Source organism: Schistocerca serialis, chromosome 5, assembly GCF_023864345.2.
Source record: "Schistocerca serialis cubense isolate TAMUIC-IGC-003099 chromosome 5, iqSchSeri2.2, whole genome shotgun sequence".
In the NCBI taxonomy this organism is placed as follows: domain Eukaryota; kingdom Metazoa; phylum Arthropoda; class Insecta; order Orthoptera; family Acrididae; genus Schistocerca; species Schistocerca serialis.
In genome coordinates this window covers 263220008-263246365 of record NC_064642.1, presented here as the reverse complement: position 1 = coordinate 263246365, position 26358 = coordinate 263220008, and the positions used below count along the sequence as shown (strand labels likewise).

The following is a 26358-nucleotide window of genomic DNA, read 5'->3' as shown; positions in this document are numbered from 1 at the left end:
AAAGAGGCCCAACAAGCTTTTTTGCTGTCTTTGATGACTCTACGGCATTGCGCTCGGAGTCGTTTGTATTCAATACAATTCGCCAGCGTAGGATGGCGGCGAAAGGTGCGTAAAGCACGTCGTCGAGCATGGATAGCGTCCCTACAAGCCTCGTTCCACCAGGGGACAGAAACGCGACGTGAAGAAGAAGTAGTACGAGGAATGGAACTTCGGCAGTATTGATTATAACAGCCGTGAGGTATTCGACCTGACTGTCACAACTGGGAAAATCGTGGTCCGGAAAGGTCGCCAGGGAGGAGTAAAGTCCCCAGTCAGCTTTCAGTATGTTCCAGCTCGAAGGACGTGGGGATGGGGTGTGGTGCAGGAGACGAACGACACAGGGGAAGTGGTCGCTCGAATAGGTGTCAGAAAGGACATACCACTCGAACCGACAGGCAAGAGTGGTAGAACAGATCGAGAGGTCCAAGTGGGAGTAGGTATGAGTAGAGTCCGAGAGGAAAGTCGGGGCGCCGGTATTGAGGCAGACAAGATTGAGATGGTTGAAGACATCCGCCAAGAGTGAGCCTCTTGGACAGGATGCAGGAGAGCCCCAAAGGGGATGATGGGCATTGAAGTCGCCAAACAATAAGAACGGTGGGGGAAGCTGAACGATCAGGTGCATCATGTCAGCCCGACTAACAGCAGATGACGGTGGTGTGTAGATGGTACAAACGGAAAAAGTAAAAGCAGTAAGAGTAATGCGGACAGCTATTGCTTGGAGTGGGGTGGTCAATGGGATGGGATGGTAATAAACATCGTCCCGAACGAGCAACATGACCCCACCATGAGCTGGGATACCGTCCACAGGGGTGAGGTCATACCGCTCCGAGGTATAGTGGGTAAAGGCAATACGGTCAGTCGGGCGCAACTTGGTTTCCTGGAGACCAAGGACGAGCGGACAGTGCATGCGGAGGAGCAGTTGTAATTCCTCCCGATTAGATCGAATACCTCTTATGTTCCAATGAAACAACGCCATCGCTAGTCAAAAGGTTGGGGGAACGAGACGAGGGAAGAGCCGGTCACCTCGACGGCCGCGGAGGGCCAGATTGCGAGGGAACAACGCTACAACCGACGGCAGGCGGATCCGGTTCCATCGACTCGTCACCAGCCGCGGCCGCTGTCCCTGGTTGTGTAGGAGGGACCGCATCATTTGCCGACGAAAGGCCAGCGGAGCGCCTGGCAGCAGAGCGTCCCGGCGAAACTGAGGACGGCCGGGAGCAGCGACTCACGGATGGAGCGTCAGACGAAACGCGCCGGGGTGGAGAGGGGGATAGAGACTTCTTCTTGGAGGCCTTCTTTGAAGGCCGAGGCGGCACAGGGATGGTGGGCTGGACCCGAAGAAGGTCCTCACGCGCGGGGTCCGTTTTGAACGCCGGACCTCGGAAGCTGAGGTCCGGAACGTTGCCCCGATGGACGCCTGAGAAGAGGATCGCTTCTCAGGTGGCGTGGGGGGAGGAGGAGGAGGAAGGGTGGCCCCTGGGGCAGAGGGGATGGGGGCCACGGGGGAGGGGGATTTGGAAGGGAGGGATTTGGGAGGCGGAGGCAGAGCCCACTGATGGGCGGAGGAGGCGGAGGGGGGACAGGAGAGGGGTGAGGATACCGCGGAAGGAGTGGACACAACTGAGGCGAACGAAGTGGTCAATGACACGGGATGGAGCCGGTCGTACTTCTTCCGGGCCTCAGAATAAGAGAGCCGATCCAAAGTTTTGATTTATTGTATCTTCTTCTCCTTCTGATAGGCGGGGCAGTCTGAGGATCTAGGCGAGTGGACGCCAGGACAATTTACGCACCGAGGTGGTGGGGTGCATGTATGTTCCTCATGAAGAGGACGTCCACAATCGCCACAAAGGGGCTCAGCCTCACACCGGGAAGACATGTGCCCAAAGCGCAAACACCTAAAACAGCGCATAGGAGGCGGGACGTAAGGTCGCACGTCGCACATCACCTTTACCTTCTCCGGGAGAACGTCCCCCTCGAAGGCGAGGATAAAGGCCCCGGTGTCGATGCGACAGTCTTTGGGGCCGCGCTGGACTCGCCGGACGAAATGCACGCCGCGGCGCTCCAGGTTGGCCCTGAGCTCCTCATCAGATTGTAGCAGGAGGTCACGATGAAAAATAACCCCCTGCGTCCTATTTAGTGCCAGATGTGGGACAATGGATACTGGGATGTCCCCTAGGCGGTCGCATGCCTGGAGTGCCGCCGACTGTGTGGCAGAGGTGGTCTTGATAAGAACGGACCCTGATCGCATCTTGCTGAGAGCCTCGATTTCCCCGAAGACGTCCTCAATGTGCTGAACAAAGAACATGGGCTTGGAGGTGGCGACCATCCCCCCATCGGTTCGAGAACAGACCAAATAGCGGGGGAAGTACTTCGCCCCAAGCCGGCGGGCCTGTCCCTCCTCCCATGGAGTGGCCAAGGGGGAAAGGGCAGGAGAACCAGAACTAGAAACGGTACCTTTTCTTTTGAAAGACTCGGCCGCAGAGCGACCTGATACGTGTTGACGTTTCATCTGCGAAACGTCCGCCCCGATACCACCCACTCCGACCAGGGGCTCTCCCCACGGGCGCCACCCAGCCGCAGCAAGGGCCACCTGGCAGGATGACCATTGCCGGGAGTCCTGATGCCCCAAGGAGACGGGCATCTACTCCTTGGACAACGTGGGGAGGGTGCAGCTCAGGTATCGGCAGTACGATCCCTGTGTTGTCAGGGGGCTACAACCTAGAGGGTACATGACGACCCCACCACAACGGGCTGGCTACCGTGCTGGATTTCTGGTGCCATGGAAAGTCCATGATCGCTGGTGCAGATGGAGATGCACAATGGGCGTAACTTGGACAACCCATCAGGCGTTTAGGCCCAATTTGAGGAATAGTGGGTATGGTTACAACGCCGGTGCAATGCTGAGTGCCAAGGTCTTAGTGCACTTAGGACCAGTGGTACACCATGTAAGGTGTCCTTCCCCAAAAGGCTCGTACTTCTGTAGAATTTTGAAAAATGGAGGTCAAACCCCAAGGGGGACCATCACATAGAAGGCCGAAACGGTTGAAACTCCTTTTAGTCGCCTCTTACAGGAATACCTCGGGCCTATTCTTACCCCGGACCCGCAGGGGGGTAAATGTCTAGTTGGGGGCACTGGCTTGATTGTGTAACTTAAGCCATAGCTATTGTAAATGTAAATGATGTGGTTGAGAGATGGTTATGGCAGTTCACTTCATGGTATATGGCTGGTGAGTGCCATGTCTAGACTTTTGTGAGGGGATTTGTGTGGAGGGGGGGGGGGGGGGGGCGTGCTTTTGTGAAAGTTTACACTGTCATCTCATATCTGTAACTGAGTAAGCTGATGACCAAACAAAAAGATAGCACCATTGTAGTTTATATGTTGTAGTAAACCTGATTCTGCCTCAGGGTTTCAATGTCTGCCTGATGTCTCTCCTGCTATGCAGTGCTGTGACAGGAGACCTCAGCAACGTCTATTGACATGCATATGGCTGGTGTTAGGCACTTTTCTGGATCACTGAAGCCCACTCACAAGAGTTTCATTAACATATTGATGGCAACGATACAATTAGCTATGAAACACACGCTGTCTGAGGAAGCAGAGAAATGTGATTGTGATTTTTGCAGAAAACTTGCTGAACATATCAACAATGTATTGTGTTCAGTTACCGCAGAAGACTGTTATCAAGACTGCTATGCTAAATTAGTGTCAAACCCCCCTCTGTTTGAAATTGGGGCCATACTCCTGGTACCAAGTTTGATGCCGCTTTGTAAAAAGTAGGCAATTTTCTAAATTCTTCACAGAAATCCCAATTTTCACTGTAGGATTTATTTCAAAAAGTCAATGAATGACTCCCAGACTCAGACGCCTTTACGGGGAAGAGATGTACCACAGCATGAAAAAATTTGAAAAGTTACGCCACCGTAGATGTCGTTTGCTAAGTTTGTTGTTCCAAATTTTGCTAAGGTTATGCATCACATCGATTCTGCAGCAGCTAAGAGAATCAAGAAACGAGCCAGCCTCGCATTGGTACGTGAGAGCGTGCAATTCACCCGCCGGAGCCTTGAGTTTATCTCACAGGAATTACTCAAACTACATTTGCAACTGGCTAGTAATTTCACTTCTTTTTCCTGGGATTGGATTGATGGTGTCACCTAGGTTGCAGCTGATTCCGCCCATAAGAAGGCAATGGGACGTCAAACAGCTAAGTTCTCACATCTCCTCGGCAAACCATCTCTGCAGGTTCCGTGCAAGACTGTCATCAATTTGAGTGGCATGGCGTTGAGTGATGATGCGGTCTCGATTTTGCAGAAAGGACTCAAATTCGCTCCCACCCCCAAGTTCACTCCAGTCGCAGAAATTGTTTGTGCTGTTGAACAGGTTGCAGCTCGACTTCCGCCTCAATCAGGAAATACGTCGTGAAACTTGTCGTGCGTTGACCAAACCCAAGCTGATGAAGTCAAATATCACCAGTAAAGAGAGGGCGGCCATTCATGATCTGAGGGAGCGCTCTGAAATTGTTGTCTTACCGGTTGACAAAGGCAATGCTACAGTTGTTGTCTCCCATAAGGACTACACCGATAAGATGCAGAGCCTGCTAAATGACGATTCCTACCGGAAGATTAGCGTTGACCTTACAAAGAAGGTGGAGAACAAGACGAGGTCGCTTCTGAAGGACGCAGATTTACCGGAGGGTGACGCTAAGAAATTGTTACCTCAAGGTCCGGTACCGCCTAGACTATATGGACTCCCGAAGGTTCACAAAGAGGGGGTACCATTATGCCCCATTCTCAGCAACATCAGGGCAACTACATATTTGTCGGCCAAATACCTGACGGGAATATTAACTCCTTATGTGGGTAAATGCCCTCATCACATCCGTAATTCCGTGGATTTTGTTAAACGCCTTGATAGCTTCAGGTTGGATGAGTCAGATATCATGGTGAGTTTTGACGTCGTTTCCTTGTTTACGTGGGTACCCCTGTGACAGTCACTAGAATTGATTAGTCAGAAGCTTCACAAGAAGACCACTGAACTTTTTAGGGATGTCTTGACTTCCACGTATTTTCTTTTTAATGGAGAATACTATGAACAAACGGAGGGAGTCGCCATGGGTAGCCCACTCTCACCGGTGGTAGCGAATTTGTACATGGAGAACTTCGAGGAGGAAGCCCTGTCGTCATCCGAATGGAAACCTACTTGCTTTTTCCGTTACGTGGACGACACGTTCGTCATCTGGCCACATGGTATGGATAAACTCCTTGACTCCCTTACACATCTAAACTCCATACACCCCAACATCAAATTCACTATGGAGACTGAAACGGAGGGTAAATTACCTTTCATTGACGTCTTTGTCAAGAAAAGGGCTGACAGCACCCTAGGCCATGGGGTGTATCGGAAGACAACGCACACTGATCTGTATTTGCATGCAGACAGCTGCCACCACCCTTCACAGAGGAATGGGATACTTAAAACTCTAGTACATAGGGTGCGCACTATCTCTGACGCAGAGAGTCTACCCCAGGAATTGGAACATCTGAGAATTGTATTTCGAAAAAATGGGTACTCAGAGTGGCAGATTCAACGTGCTCTCCGCCCAACCTGTGGAGATGGATGAAATTACGAGGGAGGAGGTAGGCACTGCGTTTATTCCATATACAGGCGCACTCTCGGGGAAAATCGCCCGCATTTTGAAGAAACACCGGGTCGGAACTGTGTTTTGTACTCCGAATAAAACTCGTGCACTGGTGGGGAGCACCAAAGATGACCTCGGTTTGAGGAATGCCGGCGTGTACCAGATACCGTGTCAATGTGGCAAGTCGTATATTGGTCAGACGATGTGTACTGTCGAGGATCGATTCCGTGAACACCAGAGGCACACTTGACTGATGCATCCAAGCAAGTCGGCATTGTTTCTCGATAAATCACACTATGGAGTATGAACGCAGGAGGATTCTGGTACAGACGTCGAGATACTGGGACAGCGTTGTTAGAGAGGCCATCGAAATTCGCACCAATGATGACCTCATAAACCGTGATTGTGGCTATAATCTTAGCAAGGCTTGGAAACCAGCGATTGGGTTAATCAAGAGTAAATCGAGCAAACGTATAGTTGTGACGACCACAGTGGACAGAGCCATCACACCGACGTCATCTCAGACGCCGTCGCAATCCGTTCCACCGTGCGACCATTGCGCGGGACGCGGAGGGCGAGGGAGTGCGCCGTGGGCGGACGGTATTTAAATCTGCGGCTGCTGCGACCGAACCCAGTTCCCCCTGAGCAGCCATAGCGTACGGATCTCCGTACCGGCACGTTCACAGGAGCTCAGTCTGTCAGTTCACCTGATGATGGCGACATGTATGTTCGCCGAAATATTGTGCCCATTGGACACTGTAGAGTGGCAGTACACCCGTGGATATTTTGATTATCAAATACGCTGGGAGAAACTCAAGAATCACACTAATGAGGTATGTTTTAAATTTTCCTTTGAATTGGCTGAGATAACTAATTCCTTGCAGTATGTTAGATGGGAGCTTCTCAAATATCTTCATACCATAGTACATAACTTTGTTAAATCCTAGGTAAGGATGCAAAGTTTGCACAAAAGATATATTTCTGCCTTGTATTAATAGGGCAGATCACAGTTCAACTTTAACTGATTTTTCACAACCACACTACACTTTGACTAAAATATCTCTGTGATTGTGGCAGTGTCTAGGAGTCAGCCAACTGCAGTTATTTCTTGACACCTATGTGACTACTATAATGACTGATTTTTAGGTACCACACAGCTTTCTCAGGTACAGTACGATGCATCTACATCTACATACGTACTCCGCAATCCACCATACGGTGTGCGGCGGAAGGTACCTGTTCCACTCCCAAACAGAACAAGGGAAAAATGACTGCCTATATGCCTCTGTACGAGCGCTAATCTCTCTTACCTTATCTTTGTGGTCTTTCTGCGAAATACAAGTTGGCGGCAGTAAAATTCTACTACAGTCAGCCTCAAATGCTGATTCTCTAAATTTCCTCAGAAGCGATTCACGAAAAAATCACCTCCTTTCCTCCAGAGACTCCCACCTGAGTTCCTGAAGCATTTCTGTAACACTCGCGTGATGATCAAACCTACCAGTAACAAATCTAGCAGTCCACCTCTGAATTGTTTCTACGTCCTCCCTCAATCCGACCTGATATGGATCCAAAACGCTCACGCAGTACTCAAGAATAGGTCGTATTAGTGTTTTATAAGTGGTCTCCTTTACAGATGAACCACATCTTCCCAAAATTCTACCAATGAACCGAAGACGACTATCCGCCTTCCCCACAACTGCCATTACATGCTTGTCCCACTTCATATCGCTCTGCAACGTTACGCCCAAATATTTAACCAACATGACTGTGTCAAGCGTTACACTACTAATGCAGTATTCAAACATTACGGGATTCTTTCTCCTATTCATCTGCATTAATTTACATTTATCTACATTTAGAGTTAGCTGCTGTTCTTTACACCAATCACAAAAGTCATGATTCCACCTGCCTGTTTTGATCAGTAATGCCATCAACATGGTGTACACTATTTCAAGCCCATGTAATATGGTGACCAAGAGGTCACTCATTACACATGCAAACAAACATAAATAACGTGAGGTATTTAACTAGTGGAATAGACTGAAACTAACAGGACAACCAAATGAATAGGGCAAACTAAATAAATGAAAGTGACAATAATGACATCACTGCAAAAATGACATCACTGCCAAAAATCAAGCTCACAAAATCCTAAAAATTTAACAAAAAACATTACAAAAATGAAAACTATTGGTGTTGCATATTTTGTATGACCTATATAGCTCAAATGAAGACCTCAATACCAGTAACCCATACAGGACTCAAAAACTCAACACAATTTTCGCTTGACCTACATACCTCCAACAAAGCCCTGGACACCATGAACCAACCACTCTAAAACATGGTGTTGCAAATTTCACTTCACCCTCATAGCTCAAGCAAAGCCCTAGATACCACACTTTCACTTACTCTATCTAAACCAAAGTTCTCAGTACAACAAACCAAACCATGCTCACATCACTAATATCAGAAATGTATCCTAACCAACGATGGTACATCAATACCCATGATACCTACCAATAACAATCCAGCAATTACCAAGGATATTCTGAAATTTCATGAAAACTCTCATCACCACCAATTTTAATACACACAAACAACTTTGCCCATTGCAACAAACAATGACCTACTCATAAATGTCTATCTTCTTCACAACTTAAGAAAAGAGAAAAACATTAAATCTCAGACCACAAGAAACACATGGCACTAATTTTCCAAACATAAGAATGAATTCATCAGCCAAAATATGCAAATTCAAAGTAACTCACCAGAAAACCAGCACAAATTCTTTCAATAACAACCTGAAACATTCAATTCATGTCAGACAACTCACTAACAATCATCCAGCACAAGAGAGTAAAACCAAATACGACAACACACAATCTACAAACACAAATACTCAAAAACATTGAGTCTCACCATGACATCCCAGGTCAAAGCAGATGGGTATAGCATCAGCAACTGACCTTGTGTGAATAACCTCATCTTAGGCTCAGGTAGGAAATAGTGATGAGGCAATGACTGCCAATCGGCAAGAAAATGGGACAAAATTATCAAGAATGAAACTTAATTACTGTTGAAACATTTGTTCAGAGTTTGCACCTTTTTGGTACAGTCCAAAAAGGCCAGTACTGCCTGCCTCACACTTAGATCTTTCTCACTGTACTGGTCCACAAACAGGATTGACAGCATACTTTTATTCAATCTGCCCTACAGCATTTTCTTGCTACGCAGCACAGCTAAGATCTAAAAATTATCCATTCTAACATTGAAATTCTAATACTTATAACCTAAGTTCAACAACTCCATTACTTAACATTTCAACATGTTTATATGAGAATTACCTTTGAAGAAGCCTTCGAACAGCCACTACAACAGTGCTAAGTTGCATAAAACACAGCTATGATAGATCTGCCATTTACAACATTTATGAGTACAACACTACATGTCACAGTATTAAATAAAACCTATACATTTATATGCTATGGGAACATACGATATTCTAACAACAATCATTTTATTTGCCTCCCAGAACGCGAATGTAGATCACGTTTCCTGTTTTCTATCCAATAACTTTTAGTTCCGCTTTTCGCCTCTTAGAAATCACAATAGCTCAAAACCTATTCCTGAATTACTACAACAGTTCCACACAGCACCTACCACCTCGACAGAGTCATTAACAAACAACACAACGCACTAACACAGTTATTTCTGCCCGCCAAAAATTTCGTCTTCGAAGATCACACTCGCAACGCCTTCGACTGTATGTGGTAACTTCTGTGAACTACGTCACTTCCTCGCTACAGTCTTGTGTAACGGAACACACCCTGTAGCCCTTTTTACCACTAGTAAAGGGTTATTCATAACACTCGTACTACGTTCTATTATTTTGCTGTCAATCATCTTATCTATTTCTTCTTTAACCGCCTCTTTCAAGCTCACTGGTATCGGTTAAGGTTTACAGAAAATTGGAGTATTATTTTTGATCTTAAATTTACATACGTAGTCACTAATAGTACCTGGACTATCAGAAAATACCATTTCGTATTCCAATAGAATTTTAGCTAAATCCAATTTTTGGTTGTTGTTAAATATTGAGAATTCACTTACTTTCTTTCGTATGTCAGCTCGGTGTGATAGATGATTTAAGCCTTCAATCTCTGGTGACAATTGCGCTGTCACTGTTAATCGTAAACGGTGATTCTCAGTTATTTGTTTACTTTTTTTGGGGTCTGTCACAAACTTTACCCAGTGTTTATCGTCTTCTAGTCCAAATTAAAGACAACTGTCCTCAAAATTCAATATGACATTAAATTCTGATCGCCAGTCTAGACCCAATAACACATTTCTATTGATGTTTTCTACCACTAAAAGTGTCTGATGAAATGGGACAGTCCCAGTGTTGCAGTTCACCTGAGTGTCGTATTTCACAACTTTACTTTTGGTTCCAGAAATGCGTACTGTATACAGTCTTGTTATTGGTAATAGCGGTAAGTTATGTTTATTTCGCAATGTATTAAAGAAACCACTAGAAATAATTGACACTTCACTACTAGAAACAATAAATATGTTGACTTCTAAATTTTTTACCTTTTCAGCTATAATTGGTTGTAGATTAACTGTAGTTAAGCTAGGTTCTTCTAATAACAACCATTCTTTTGTCGGTACTTTATGCATAAGGCTAACATATTTATCATAACCTAGGCCGTCTAATGTATTCCTACGCTCTGGATCCAGATCGCACAACGTTTTCCTCGTTATTTGCAATCACAGGCTGGTTACCAAACCGGCATATTGCATTACCAGTTTGTACTCTGTTACTACTAGGTGTAAATTCCTGTGATGTTACTGGGCCTATATTCGAAGGTGGATGTCTCTTGATAATTTTCATTACCACCACTCCGATTACACTGGTGTACTGTGGCCAAATTAGTCTCATGTGTCTTAAAATTATTACTACTACTATTATTATTATTTCTTCAGCAGGAATTCTGACCTTCATTTTGATGTAATTTCTCATTTCAGTCTTTATTCAAGGCATCCAGTGCATCTACAAAGGATAACAATTTTTCTACAGTCTACAGTCATCCTTATTAAGATTCTAACTAACCCCTCTTTCTCCATGGGTTTATCCAAGTACTTTGCTCATGTCAGATACCAGTCAAAATAACTTCTCGTAGTACCCCACGTACTGTTATAATACATTGGGTCCCACAAATCAGATAATAACTTTTCTTGGGCACTGACTGACCAGTACTCCTCCTTAAACTTTTTATGGAGGTCAGCCCAAGACGAAAACTTCTCACTGTTCACAGTGCTCCATTCTGAAGCTTCTCCCTAAGTGTACCCTACCAAGAATTATATTTTTGTTAGTCTTTCCAGTTTTTAGGCAAGGCTTGGTTAAATCGTTTTAAAAAATGAGTTGGGTGTACATCCCCATCTTGCTTAAATTTTGAAACTGCCTAGACAATCCTGAATTTGATCCCCATTGTAAATCTGTCATGACTTCACTAGTCAATACGACGTTAGAAGAAGTTGCTTTTTTACCTACTCTATCCTGCATAAGTGTGAATTGTTTCCATAATTCATTGACATTCCTCTTAGTGTCATTGAGTTAATAAGAGAGAGTTGCAGACATGGTGTCAGAGGTTATTTTCGTGGCAACTTTTGTCTATCATCTCCTCTACGTATTTCTCCAGACCACTTATATTTAGAGTGTCTGAAGTTGCTAGTTTTTCCTTAAAATTTCTTTCCACGTTATCAACTCGAGTGTTGACGCCTGCAATTTGTGATTGGACAATGTTGTTGTTGTTGTTGTTGTTGTTGTTGTGGTCTTCAGTCCTGAGACTGGTTTGATGCAGCTCTCCATGCGATAGGGATCAGCATATCCTGTCTTTTCCATTTCCATATCCATTTTTATTATCACATAACATGCCTTATACAATCAAAGATTGTGACATAGGTGACTTGTCAGTTTTTCACTATATATAATAATACTAAAAATAGACAATAAACTAATAATACATATGGTGTAACATCTTCAAAAAGATATTTTAATTACAATTATAATGCATTTTGCCATTCAAGAAATGTTCTGTATTATAGTAACATTTATCTTTCAGATATTTTTCCAGGTCTCTTTTGGTACCTTTTACATTTGGGTCATCCATACCTTTCCATATTTTGTTTACAAATTTCATGCCCATATAGTATGGCAGTTTTTCATATGATTTTAATCAGTGAGTAGGTAACATGTAGCTCGTTCTATATCTAGTAGCATATTGATGTAAGAAACAGTTACCCTCAAAAAGTTGTGGGTTTCTTTTTGTGAAAGTGAGAGTTTCATAGATGTGTATGCTTGGAATGCTCATTAGATCTAGTTTCACAAATAGGCCTAAAGGTTTAAAATGTTGCTTTGGTTTTGCTCCCACCATTGCTTAGATGATTCTTTTTTGTAGTCTAAAAGCTCTAAGTAAATTTGTTTTTTTCAGACCCCCAGAAAATTATACTATTCCTAATGACTGAAACAAAATATGCATTATATACAGTTTTTCTTACAGCTAAATCAGTAATACTATACAAGATATTCATAATATATAAGGCTATTCAGTCGACCCAGTATATTGACCACATGGAGACTCCATAACAGGTTTTTATTGACTAATACGCCAAGGAATTTAACACAATCTGCAGTCTCTAATTTTTTTGTCCATATACCTTAATTCACTTATAGACTGTGCAGATTGTTTTGTGGTGAAACAAACAATTTCTGTTTTTGTAAAATTTAATGTCAAGCTATTGTTTTTGACCCTTGCCCCCACTTCCCCAAGTGTTTCTTCAATACAGCTGTTGAGTCATTTGCATAGAGGATAGTATCAAACTGGACCTGGCATGGTTTATAATATAATACAGAAAAAATAGTGGCCCTAATATTGAACCTTGTGGAACATCTAATTGATTGTGTTTCCAGCCAGAGAGAAATTTCTTGCCATTGATGTTAATAAGTACTTTTTGTTTTCTGTTTGCCAAGTATGATGACATCCAGCTAAGAGATTTGCCTTGGAAACTATAGTGCGCCAATTTTTGGAGAAGCGGGTCATGATTTACTGTTTCCAAGGCTTTGGACATGTCACAAAAGATGCCTGAAACACACATTATATCGTCAAGACATCAGCTGATTTTTGTGACTAATTCATTTATTGCATGGATTGTTGTGCGGCCTTTTCTGAAACCATATTGATTGCATAAGATAATGCTGTTAGATGAATTGTGATTTTCGATCTGATCACATGCAGCTCTTCAAATATTTTTGAGAAGATTGGTAACAATATGATGGCCTATAGTTGCCCAATTCATCTTGTTTGTCATTTTTATGTACTGGCCCAACTTGTGCATGTTTTAATCACTCTGGGAAACATCCCTCATCAAAAGATTGGTTGATTATGAAAGAGAGTGGATATGCAAAACTGTGGCGGACTATTTTTATTATTTCAATGGGGAGCTCATCCGACCCCACAGATTTTGAATTTTTTAAGGACATTATGATTTTGAAGACATCTGAGATGGAAGCATGAGAAAATTTAAAACATGGGCAATTACTGCCTGTCATATTGGTCTTTGTTTTTGGTGGTGAACAGTCACCAAATTTATTACAGTTTATGAAAAAGTTGTTGAATGACTCACAAATGGCACTGGTTCTGTAACAGCTCTACCATTTATCGCTATTTTAGAAGGGCATTTTCTCTTTGCCTCACTGCCAACTTCGCTTCTTACAACAGACCAAACAACTTTCTTTTTTTTTTTTGCATTTGAAATGAAGTTATTATTTGCAGTACATTTTGCTAGTTTAATTAGTTTGTCCAATGTTTTTCTGTATGTGCTTACATACTTAAGAAATACAGGGCTTTGATTTACTTGTGCCTCCATATGCAGTATCCTCTTAGTAGCACTAGACTCTCTAATTCCTTTTGTTACCCATGATCTACTTTTATGGGACCTGGTCTTCAATGTTACAAAAGGGAAGCATTCATTGAATATACCCAAGAATTCAGTTAAAAAGTTATTGTAATTCTCACTTGCGGAAGTGTGTTTGCTGACTGTCCACTTGGTTTGGCTTAGTTTTTTACAAAATACTTCCACATTTTCTTGACTGAAATTCCTACATCTTTGAATTTTGCTTCGGTAGTGATACATATAGCACTTTATGGTCTGATACACCTAAATCTAGAAGAAACTTTACTTTTACATAATAATTATAACTACTTACAATATTGTCAATACATGTTGCAGAGGTTGCTGTAATTCTGTATACTAATCAGAATTGAGATTTAGCCCACTTGTGACTACCAGGTTCTTAAAGTATGAGGAAAATTTGTCATCAGTCCTTACATTTATGTTGAAGTCAGCACATATAACTTCTTTATTGTACAGTTTCTCACTTTTTAATATATGTAGTAATGTAGCACACTTAACTAAAAACACAAAGCTTATATGTTACCCAAGGGCGCAATATATACCAATAATTAATATGTTATACTCTTTAAGTTCCATACAGCAACTTTTAAATGTACCTTCTTCATTCAGATGATATCTTACCAAGGAATGAAATACTATGCAAGAGCCTCCATATCCCATGTTGTTGTTGTTGTTGTTGTTGTTGTTGTTGTTGTGGTCTTCAGTCCAGAGACTAGTTTGATGCAGCTATCCATGCTACTCTATCCTGTGCAAGCTTCATCATCTCCCAGTACCTACTGCAACCTACATCCTTCTGAATCTGCTTAGTGTGTTCATCTCTTGGTCTCTCTCTACGATTTTTACCCTCCACGCTGCCCTCCAATACTAAATTGGTGATCCCTTGATGCCTCAGAACATGTCCTACCAGCCGATCTCTTCTTCTAGTCAAGTCCCTTCTTGTCAAGTTGTGCCACAAACTCCTCTTTTCCCCAATCCTATTCAATGCCTCCTCATTAGTAATGTGATCTACCCATCTAATCTTCAGCATTCTTCTGTAGCACCACATTTCGCTAGCTTCTATTCTCTTCTTGTCCAAACTATTTATTGTCCACGTTTCACTTCCATACATGGCTACACTCCATACAAATACTTTCATAAATGACTTCCTGACACTTAAATCTATACTCGATGTTAACAAATTTCTCTTCTTCAGAAACACTTTCCTTGCCATTGCCAGTCTACATTTTATATCCTCTCTACTTCGACCATCATCAGTTATTTTGTTCCCCACATAGCAAAACTCCTTTACTACTTTAAGTGTCTCATTTCATAATCTAATACCCTCAGCATCACCCGATTTAGTTTGACTACATTCCATTGTCCTCGTTTTGCTTTTGTTGATGTTGATCTTATATCCTCCTTTCAAGACACTGTCCATTCCATTCAAATGCTCTTCCAAGTCCTTTGCTGTCTCTGACAGAATTACAATGTCATCGGCGAACCTCAAAGTTTTTATTTCTTCTCCATGGATTTTAATACCTACTCTGAATTTTTCTTTTGTTTCCTTTACTGCTTGCTTCATATACAGATTGAATAACATTGGGGATAGGCTACAACCCTGTCTCACTCCCTTCCCAACCACTGCTTCCCTTTCATGCCCCCTCGACTCTTATAACTGCCATTTGGTTTCTGTACAAATTGTAAATAGCCTTTCACTCCCTGTATTTTACCCCTGCCACCTTTAGAATTTGAAAGAGAGTAATCAAGTCAACATTGTCAAAAGCTTTCTCTAAGCTTATAAATGCTAGGAACGTAGGTTTGCCTTTCCTTAATCTTTCTTCGAAGGTGAGTCATAAGGTCAGTATTGCCTCACGTGTTCCAATATTTCTAGGGAATCCAAATTGATCTTCCCCAAGGTCCACTTCTACCAGTTTTTCCATTTGCCTGTAAAGAATTCACATTAGTATTTTGCAGCCTTGATTTATTAAACTGATAGTTTGGTAATTTTCACATCTGTCAACACCTGCTTTCTACGGGATTGGAATTATTATATTCTTCTTGAAGTCTGAGGGTATTTCACCTGTCTCATACATCTTACTCACCAGATGGTAGAGTTTTGTCACGACTGGCTCTCCCAAGGCTGTCAGTAGTTCTAATGGAATGTTGTCTACTTCCGGGGCCTTGTTTCAACTCAGGTCTTTCAGAGCTCTGTCAATTTTTTCACGCAGTATCATATCTCCCATTTCATCTTCATCTACATCCTCTTCCATTTCCATAATATTGTCCTCAAGTACATCGCCCTTGTACAGACCCTCTATATACTCCTTCCACCTTTCTGCTTATCCTTCTTTGCTTAGAACTGGGTTTCCATCTGAGCTCTTGATATTCATACAAGTGGTTCTCTTTTCTGCAAAGGTCTCTTTAATTTTCCTGCAAGTAGTATCTATCTCACCCCAGGTGAGACAAGCCTCTACATCCTTATATTTGTCCTCTAGCCATCCCTACTTAGCCATTTTGCACTTCCTGTCGATCTCATTTTTGAGACATTTGAATTCCTTTTTGCCTGCTTCATTTACTGCATTTTTATATTTTCTCCTTTCATCAATTAAATTCAGTATTTCTTCTATTACACAACGATTTCTACTAGCCCTCATCTTTTTACCTACTTGATCGTCTGCTGCCTTCACTACTTCATCTCTCAAAGCTACCCCTTCTTCTTCTGTATTTTTCCCCCATTCATGTCAATTTTTCCCTTATACTCTCCCTGAAACTCTGTACGACATCTGGTTTAGTCAGTTTATCCAGGTCCCATCTGCTTAAATTCCCACTTTTTTGCAGTTTCTTCAGTTTTAATCCACAGTTCATAACTGATAGATTGTGGTCAGAGTCCACATCTGCCCCTGTAAATGTGTTACGATTTAAAACCTGGTTCCTAAATCTCTGTCTTACCATTATATAATCTATCTGAAACCTGTCAGTATCTCCAGGCTTCTTCCACGTATACAACCTTCTTTTATGATTCTTGAACCAAGTGTTAGCTATGAATAAGTTATGCTCTGTGCAAAATTCTACCAGGCGGATTCCTCTTTCATTTCTTCCCCCCAATCCATATTCACCTACCACGTTTCCTTCTCTTCCTTTTCCTACTATCAAATTCCAGTCACCCATGACTATTAAATTTTCGTCTCCCTTCACTATCTGAACAATCAGGTCTTTCAGAGTTCTGTCAAATTCTTCACGCAGTATTCTTCAATTTCTTCGAAATCTGCAGAGCTTGTTGGCATATAAACTTGTACTACTGTAGTAGGTGTAGGCTTCGTGTCTATCTTGGACACATTAATGCGTTCACTATGCTGTTTGTAGTAGCTTACTCGCACTCCTATTTTTTCATTCATTATTAAACCTACTCCTGCATTACCCATATTTGATTTTGTATTTATAACCCTGTATTCACGTGACCAAGAGTCTTGTTCTTCCTGCCACCGAACTTCACTGATTCCCACTATATCTAACTGTAACCTATCCATTTCCCTTTTTAAATTTTCTAACCTACCTGCCCGATTAAGGGATCTGACATTCCACGCTCCGATCCGTAGAACGCCAGTTTTCTTTCTCCTGATAATGACGTCCTCTTGAGTGGTCCCCACCCGGAGATCCAAATGGGGGACTATTTTACCTCCAGAATATTTTACCCAAGAGGACGCCATCATCATTTAATCATACAGAAAAGCTGCAAGCCCTTGGGAAAAATTACGGCTGTAGTTTACCCTTGCTTTCAGCCGTTCGCGGTACCAGCACAGCAAGGCTGTTTTGGTTAGTGTTACAAGGCCAGATAAGTCAATCATCCAGACTGTTGCCCCTGCAACTACTGAAAAGGCTGCTGCCCCTCTTCAGGAACCACACGTTTTTCTGGCCTCTCAATAGACACCCCTCTGTTGTGGTTCCACCTACGGTACGGCCATCTGTATTGCTGAGGCGTACAAGCCTCTCCACCAACGGCAAGGTCCATGGTTCATGGGGGGCCATACCGCATACCCCTACAAAAGCTGGTAGCCTGTTTATAGCTTGTAAGTTTATTCAGGAGATTGATATTTTCAGATTTTAGCCGATGTTCATTGAGACATATCACTTTCACAGGTTGTTTCACATTTTCTAGCAAAATTTCTATATCATAAAGCTTCCTGATCATTCCTTCAGACAGACCTCTGATGTTTAAGTGCGTAATGAAATTACTACTGCATATATTATTAGGCAGAGTGTCATTAAAACTAATCCACATGAATGTTGACTGCTTATTCTGGATTCGTTGTATTGGGCCAAATTCAGAAAGAATTGGCCCCTTTCATCAGTTTCCCTGTGTGTGAGCGTCTCAATGATGAGTAGATACAGTTTTCTTGACGATAATTTCAATCTCTGCTGTATCTTCTGAGGCTGGTTCTGGCACTGTCTCATCTTCTGGACGTGATGTTCCTGTTTGAGCTGGTGCGGTGGCTGCGATTATGTGTGTGATTTTGAAATTGTTTTCCGGTTTTTCCATTCCACACTATGTTTCAAAGTATGCAGCCTTTGTTTTACCACTTCAAATGTAACATTAAATGCACTCTGAAATGATCCAAATTTTTCACCAAATTCAGACTCTATATTGTTACACTTATCGTCAATGTCAAATTCGAATTTCTGGATCAACTTCTGAAATTGGTCATCCTGCTTTTGGATCAGGTCAGTGAACACTTGATTCCTCTGGATAGTTAAGGAATTACTTAATTCATTCTTTAAATCTAATCGCAAATTCTCCACTTTATCGTTTAATACACCAAACTTAGAATCTAAAGCTTCACCTTCTGCTTCTACCTTTTCACTTAAAGTAGTACTTATTAAATTCCCCAAAGAGGCAATTTGAGCAGTTGATGTTTCACTCTGTGCTTCTAACTTAACGTCTAATCTAGTTAGAGCTTCACTCTGGGCTCTAATTAAATTTTCCAATTCAGACAAGTCAGGCCCTTCTTTAGCTATTCTCATAGCCATGGATGGTTCTGATGTCTCTCCAACTTGATGTATACTGTCCACGCTTTTATAGAGTTTAGATCTTGGGAGCATCTAAGACTAATTTCAGTTATACCAATTACACAGTAAAAGTTAACACCACAGTATTTGCAACACTTCTTACTAGAGAAATAAAGTTTTTTTTTTTTTTTTCCATGCTCACTGGCATAGAATTCTCGCTGCATAGGTCAGTGAATGTGTAATCAGTGCCAGAAGACAGCACTGGCACTGGCGGTGTCGAATATCAGTTTCAGCACCTTCGTCGGTGAGCGGACGTGGAGTCAGCACTGGTGAGCAGCAACTGGTGCAGTCGGTGTTGGTGGCTGGTTACTGAGTCAGTGTCTGCGCGATGTACGTGTGTCAAGACTGCTTACTCTCCGCATTCAATCTTCTTAGTCGAAAAATTGAGGTCTTCTCTCCAGTTTTCTTCACTATTACTTTCTCAAGTCTTTTACTGCATTGCACTCGCAACTTTCTTCCAATGCGTTATTGGACTCAATACAACTATTGGAAACTTCTCGTATCTTGTTATGTCCTGTTGCTATGGCAACTCATAAAATCTTATCCCGTTTCTGTTGTAAAATTCCCGTTTTCTTCGGGTCCTGTCACTTAGGTCGCCACGTTCTAACGTTCTCCAGACGACATTGAGAGACAGTGTGGTGCTGGGGTGCAAAACTCACACATCTCTCAATTCAGTTAACTTGCCCGTTATGTGTAGCAGATGCTCTTTTCAGGTTAATCCGCTACATCGATCTCCCAAAACGTTCTTCTCCTAGTATATGTTGCTGGTTAAGGGAATTTACTAACTACTTTTCTATTCTTGAAACAATTTGTCTACTCGTAGAATACTTTTCAGTTCAAGCACAATATATTTTCAACATTCATAAACAATAACTTCGGCAAGTTAACCCATTCTTCAAACATTAGAATCATTTATACTTCTTCAAAATAGCTTACATGTGTGTCGCTTTGATCATAACTGAGACATGAAAAAATTTAAAAGTCTCTATTCTCATTCGAGTCCAACCCATGAGTGTCCTTAGGAAACTACTTTCAACTGTACAGTAGTCTTTTTACAATCATATATACAACTTAATGTAGTTGCAAGTGACAAAATGTAAGGAAAAGCAGACACTGTGAAAACTTAATACAGCAGGAAAACCACACCATATGGTAAGAAGGTATGAATACACAACTTTATGTGCTCTTCAAAAATCTGTAATTACGATTGAGAAACCAATATTTATATGTATTTAAACAGTAAAGAACATTCCTGATGTTTAACAGCCATAATAATAAAAGAAAACACTGATGATGCTGCAACTGCAGTGACACATGTCTGGGACAAAAAACAAAATAGCGTTTTGCTAAAGGTGGACCCCACCCAAAAACACATGTTATTGTTAATGCAAACACAGACACCAGAGCTTCAAGCTCAAGATGAATATGTATGCACACATTTTTCTTTGTCCCTAAAATTAATTTTCTGTCCAAATATCTACGTGTTTTATGAGAATGCTTCAGTTTGGGAGTTGGATTAGGAAAGGTACTTTGATCACTATTGGCAGAGACACAAATAAGCATAGTCATGCACGCAATGAATCATGAATTTTCCTATCTTTTGTTTGGCTTTTTCTCTCCTTCCAGAATTAATTCTCCAATTGATTATGTTTAATTTTTTGCACGTTGTGTGATTTACATCCTTGTTGCGATAATGTAGTATCCCATTCGCAAAATAGAGGAGGACAACAGTTATTATAATAGAAAAATTACAAAATAATATAATTATTTTAAATTATTACAAATGTGTTAACTCACTCTCAATGGCAATTCCCTTGTATAGGTCACAATAAATATTGGTTACAGAGAGAGATAATGTGAATTGTTCAGAGCTGATTTAGTTACGATAATGCATGTGTAGCCACACCAGAAACTATAAGTCCAAAAATGCACTCAGGAGTGGATGCACGAGGGTTATGGAACACTGTGGCAGTTCTGGAACATTGAAGATTAATTCCTTTGAGTTTACCGTGTCTCCCCAATGAAGTACATTAGTGCTAGCATGGCCTCATTGGCTGTTCTCTCTTTGTGTTGACTTCTTTTTCAAAAAGATCCATTTAAAAATGCAAGTCCTCATTGCATCAGCATGTGGAGATTAGGACGTGGCTCGGCAGGAGAATGAAAACTTGTGACTTCTGCATATTCTAACATTTAGTTAACAGAATGTTGGGAGAGTGCAATTACATACATCTTTACTGCACCAGCTCAAAAACCCAACAGATAATGAGATTAGTGGGGTGTGGGGGGGGGGGGGGGGGGGGAGGAGGAATTTAGATACATAAAAAAAATTGACAGTATAACTTTCAATTTTCTGTCAGCTTACTCAGATATAATCATACCTCCCTATGATATCCTTGCCGGAAGGGGGTGGTGTGAATAACAATCATTACAAATATTTCTTTATATGTGTAGGCCATTTAAAGAACCTACATGCAATGAAGTGGAAATACTGTTCAGAGGTCCAGCAACATAGCACCATGAGCATGCAGCGCATAGGAACACAAAAGCAAAAAAATTAAAGATGTGATATTAGTGTTTTATATAGATTTACATGCATAAAGACATAAAAGTTGTGAAAAGCAACAACAGAACTTCCATTTACATTTTTCATCTTGTTAATACGTATCACCATTTGGTAAATTGCACCCATCTACACCCACCATTATTAGGACAACTTAACTAATTGGAAAGCAATGGCAATTTGTCTGGAAGTTGTTTTTTAATCTGAAGCTTCATTTTAATGTTAAGAAGTGCTGGGACTCCAGAAATGGCTTTAGAGCTTGTCTAAAATTTCAGTTTCTAGACCCTCTAAGAAATCAGTTTTTCCAAAGTACTACATTGACGAATTGTAAAGTAATTTATCAACAGAATATATCTGAAAAACTTTACAAATATCTTAAGATAGCCCATTTCAGTAGCTTATATTGATTTTATTTAATTAGTAAAGTCCCCAGGCTGATTTATTTTTTATTGTTATCTCCTGTCATTCCGTTAGTGAAAAAAGCCTGAAACTTGTGTTTCAGTGTCATCGCAATTTTATAGGATCCTGAAAATGGGCATACAAATACAGATTTATGAGATAGATAAAAGTCTCACAACAGAGAAAAAAATATTCATTAGAAACAATATTTTGTAATGATAACAGAATGACATAAATGGAGTGATAGAATGACAATAATTTTATAACTGAATGTAAGATATTGTAGGTCAAATACATTTATATGTTGGCTATACTGCAATTTTGTATGTGGTCTATCAGGGTGTCTACGCGGACAAGGAAAAAAAATTCCCGGATTTTTCCTGGATTTCCCAGTTGAAAACAAACTTTCTCCCGGGTGAAACTACACTTTTTCCTTGTTAAGTGACAGTATACTTTTCCTCGGAACTGTAAAACTTATCAGTCCTTTGAAAGGCTCAAATGGCTCTGAGCACTATGGGACTTAACATCTGTGGTCATCAGTCCCCTAGAACTTAGAACTACTTAAACCTAACTAACCTAAGGACATCACACACATCCATGTCTGAGGCAGGATTCGAACCTGCGACCATAGCGGTCACGCGGTTCCAAACTGAAGCACCTAGAACCACACAGCCACACCAGCTGGCCCTTTGAAAGGTTGTTGTTTTAAAAAACCGGCATAGAATTTTTCAGCCCTCTAGAAAACGAAACTCAGGAAAAAAGACCATGCACGCTGCACATTTTCGTATTACGAAAGTATAAATTCGGATTCCACCAAACACCACATGTTACTTTCCGAAGCATTGAAATCGAGATTGCGGTGCGCTTTTGTAAGCGAGTCATAGCTCATGTCACGTGATCTCGCCAGTGGATAAAAAAAATGTTCAGATGTGTGTGAAATCTTATGGGCCTTCACTTCCAAGGTCATCAGTCCCTAAGCTTACACACTACTTAACCTAAACTATCCTAAGGACAAACACACACACCCATGCCCGAGGGAGGACTCGAACCTCCGCCGGGACCAGTCGCACAGTCCATGACTGCAGTGCTTTAGACCGGCCAGCATATATTTTGTGCTTAGGACACGTGATGTAGTCAGCCAATGGCATTATCACCGTTAAGTAGCGCGTACACACAAATAGGAAAAGTTAATGATGTAAATTAATATACATAGTGTTGCTACGAGAAAAGCAAAGCTTTCACGTATAATATTGGTCTCGACGATTAATAAGCTGCAAGAGAAGCTAAAATTTCACGTATAATGTTGATCTTTTTTGCGCGTGTTACACTTTTAGATGCATCACACAAATGTGTCAGTAAAATTTTTAATACCGACATAAATGTCTGATCTTCTGGGCTCGAAATTTTCACTAAATGGCCGTCCTCAAACAGTTGGTTTTTAAATGAGAGTCAAACGCTCTGTGATTTAAGAATAAGAAATTCATCGCACATTCTCGCACTTATTTCATCTTGCGTAAAAGGAAATTTACTTTGAAAGTAACGCTTTTGAGTCAATCATTCGCAATATTTTCCTTTTAGAAAGAGATTCGTTTCAGCAGTTAACAGAGAGAACCAGATAACAGGCTTCACCGCGCTTGCGCAGCTACGATGACGCAGGAAGCCCGCTTGTTCGTACGTGTAAAACATTAAAAGATCTTACATTATGTCATAAAAGAAACAAGACATCAGAGGAATTTCGTGAACCATACTAAAATGCAAAATTCGACTTAAAGTACACATTCGTAAGTCCAGATTCGGTTGTAAATTTTCTTGGACTGCCAGTACTGCATTATTTCGTTTTTGGTTCTTTATTATGGCATAATGCCATACGTGCTATAAGATGAAAACATGCTCTCGCAGCGAACAGTTGAAACTAGCCAATAGTGTGGAATTAACCACTTCATTTCAAATAAATTGACTGCCTCAGCGGAAAAGATTAATAAAGCAATGTTTCTTTGGCAAACCGACAAAAATAACTTCATTGATCCACATGGCGATTAATGCTTGACTGAAATTGCCGCCCGTGGCACATACCCCGGTTTGCTCCCAGTGAATATGGCAGCTTGCACACGCCAGTAAAATTATTCCGGGTAGCATCTCGCTACTTGCTTATACAGATAACAACCACACTTTTGTAGCCAGAAGTGGGAGAAGGTACATGCATGACTCAACTGCGATGCGCATGAGCCCGCTCGCAACTGCTCACAAGAATCTAATGTAAGCAGTTGTGACGTCATGCTCATCGGAGGCAATTTGTTGTTACGAAGCACTGCATAGTCTTCGTAAAGCCTTTTACACATTTTGCTACTGGCAAACGCTCGTATGAGCACTGTGTTTCATTGTGTACATGGCGGATTTCCTTTGCAACTCAAGTTTTATTTCAGTTTTTTTCTCTCGTTCATGTTTTATTGCTGCAGTATTATTCTCCAGTAGCGGGGTGCAGTTATATCCTTTGTAAGAGTATTATTTCTTACCAGTCAAAATAACAAAAAATTAACTGAAAACTAAAACAAAAAATATCCTGGAATCCTAAAAAAATTCCCGGGTTTTTCTCGGTTTTCTCAGGGATGAAAAAATTCCCGTTTTTTTCCCGGATCTCCCGGTTGCCCCGGGTAGTATACACCCTGGCTATACTGTTTCTAAAATTGGAGGGAAAGAGGGTAAGTCCCACAGACCAAGAATATACTTTTCAGAGAGTAGAAACTTATATTCAGTGAATCTGAAGAGTAACTATTTAAAGGTGAGTTAATAAGCTTCTTTAGTAAAGATGGCAATGAAATGATTAAATGGCTGCATACTACATGCAGAGTGGAGTTAATTGATAAACAGTATCTCTTCTTCCATAGCCTATGCTTGTCTTGGAAGCAATGGCAAAACCAAATTATCAGAAAACCCCCATATTGCCTGCAGAAAAAGAAGTTACTGACTTCCTATGTACTGCGACAGGAGGAGGTTGTAACGCCGGAAATGCATATCTTCCTATTTCCATCTATTGTACTATAAATTTGTTTTCCTTATTTTTGCTACCTGAATATATGATATTTCTGTGTCTTTACATATTGTAATTGTTTCACTATTTGTATATATATATTTATGCATTTATGTCGATGTATAATTGGTTTGTTGTGTAAAGATTATTTGTATTTTTACGCTGGGTCTTGCCTAGGGAAAACTGCTATCGAACGATTACATCGATAGGTCGTGTGAAGAATCAAAGTGTGTAGGATCTTTGGTGGTGTTAACTCTGCCGCGTGGAGCGTGGGCAGGGGGAGTCTGGCTGGAGTAGCGAGTGGAGCAGGTGTGTGGTGTGAAGCTCCTGCGAGTTGCCGCGCTTTCGGGGTAATTGTGCTCGACTTGCGATGATAGTTTCTGACATGGTGTCGCGGACGGGAAGCATTAGCTGGCGCACATCAAGAGCCCGTTTCGTCTGGTGACCGTGTCGAGAAGACGACGCGCCAACATCCAGCTTCTGCAACAGCGACGGCCGACAATGAGTGACTGTCGCCACATCCTCGATCGACAGCTTCAAACCTTCAATCAACCAACAAGGAAGACTAAAAGCACGTAAAGTTTCAGAACTGTATGGCAGACCTCAGCTTTTCAAACTGTTCAAATCACAAAATTACAGCAACTTAGCGTGAACCTTTGTTGCTCATTGTCCCAATTGCATTACCAAGCAGGGTCCCTTCCTTTTCCGAAATCAACCCGAGTGTCGTTGAAATTCAGATGCCAGCATTAAAGTACAATCATTCCATTTCACTGCTTTAATTTCAAAGTTCAGTTTACATATTCATAGCTGGCTACAATATTTAGATTACGCAAGCACAAATTAAGAGTGCGAGTTTTGTTACCGTATTTTAGCTTACCTGTGACTGCAGCTCAGCTTGGTACGTACTAAATCTTACTATTGTTAATTGTTCAGAATCATTTAATTCAAGTTCAAAGCTAAATCTCTTATTTCTAAATTGCGTAGATTCAAGTAGCTTTTGAAATGATTGTTGAGGTAGTCCAAGACTAACCGTATTTTACTGAATTTCGATGTGCTTAAGAAAGAAAGCTTCTTATTAATTTCAGTCACTAAATTAACTTTCAGTTTTCCGGTTTTATTAATTCTTTTGCTAAATTAAGTCAGAGTGCAGCGAAAGTTATTACTTCTGACAAACTTTCAGTTTTCACACTACACGTGTCAACCATCAGTTGCCACGCTTCTAGTGCTAATTATATGTGTAATTACCTTTCTTTTTCAGTTACTATAGTAATTGTCCTTAGGACTGGCGACCGTAATTTCCCCCAAATCTCAAATATCTAATTACCGCTAGTTAATTGTTAACGTAACGGCCGCACATTTACTTTCTTCATTAACTTTACCCCTTTTCAAAATTAATTTCCACCAGTTTCATTTGCATTTTTCCTTTCATTTAGATGTAACCCTTCCTCCCTCTTTACCGACAGATTAACTTCGGCGACGATTGCTTTTCCCAAATTTCCATTAGGTACACGCGGTTTAATTTTTCACTGTCATTAAGGTCGATAAGTGAGGGGGAGGTTACACGTGGCGACCTGGTGACAGGACAATCTTCAAATTTGAGGTTGTTCTGGACACGAATTTTGCATTGTGCAAATCTCGTAACAAAGTACTGGTTACGAAATGGTCGATACGTCAGCATG

The 26358-nt window shown here is 41.3% G+C and overlaps 1 long non-coding RNA gene across 1 annotated transcript; it reads left to right on the top strand.

Annotated features, from left to right (window-relative positions):
- The first annotated feature begins 9385 nt into the window (after positions 1-9385).
- Positions 9386-25332, top strand: LOC126480959 (uncharacterized). The gene is made up of 2 exons (XR_007587488.1): positions 9386-10165; positions 24857-25332. It is a non-coding gene; the product is annotated as an uncharacterized LOC126480959 (long non-coding RNA).
- Positions 25333-26358: the final 1026 nt, after the last annotated feature.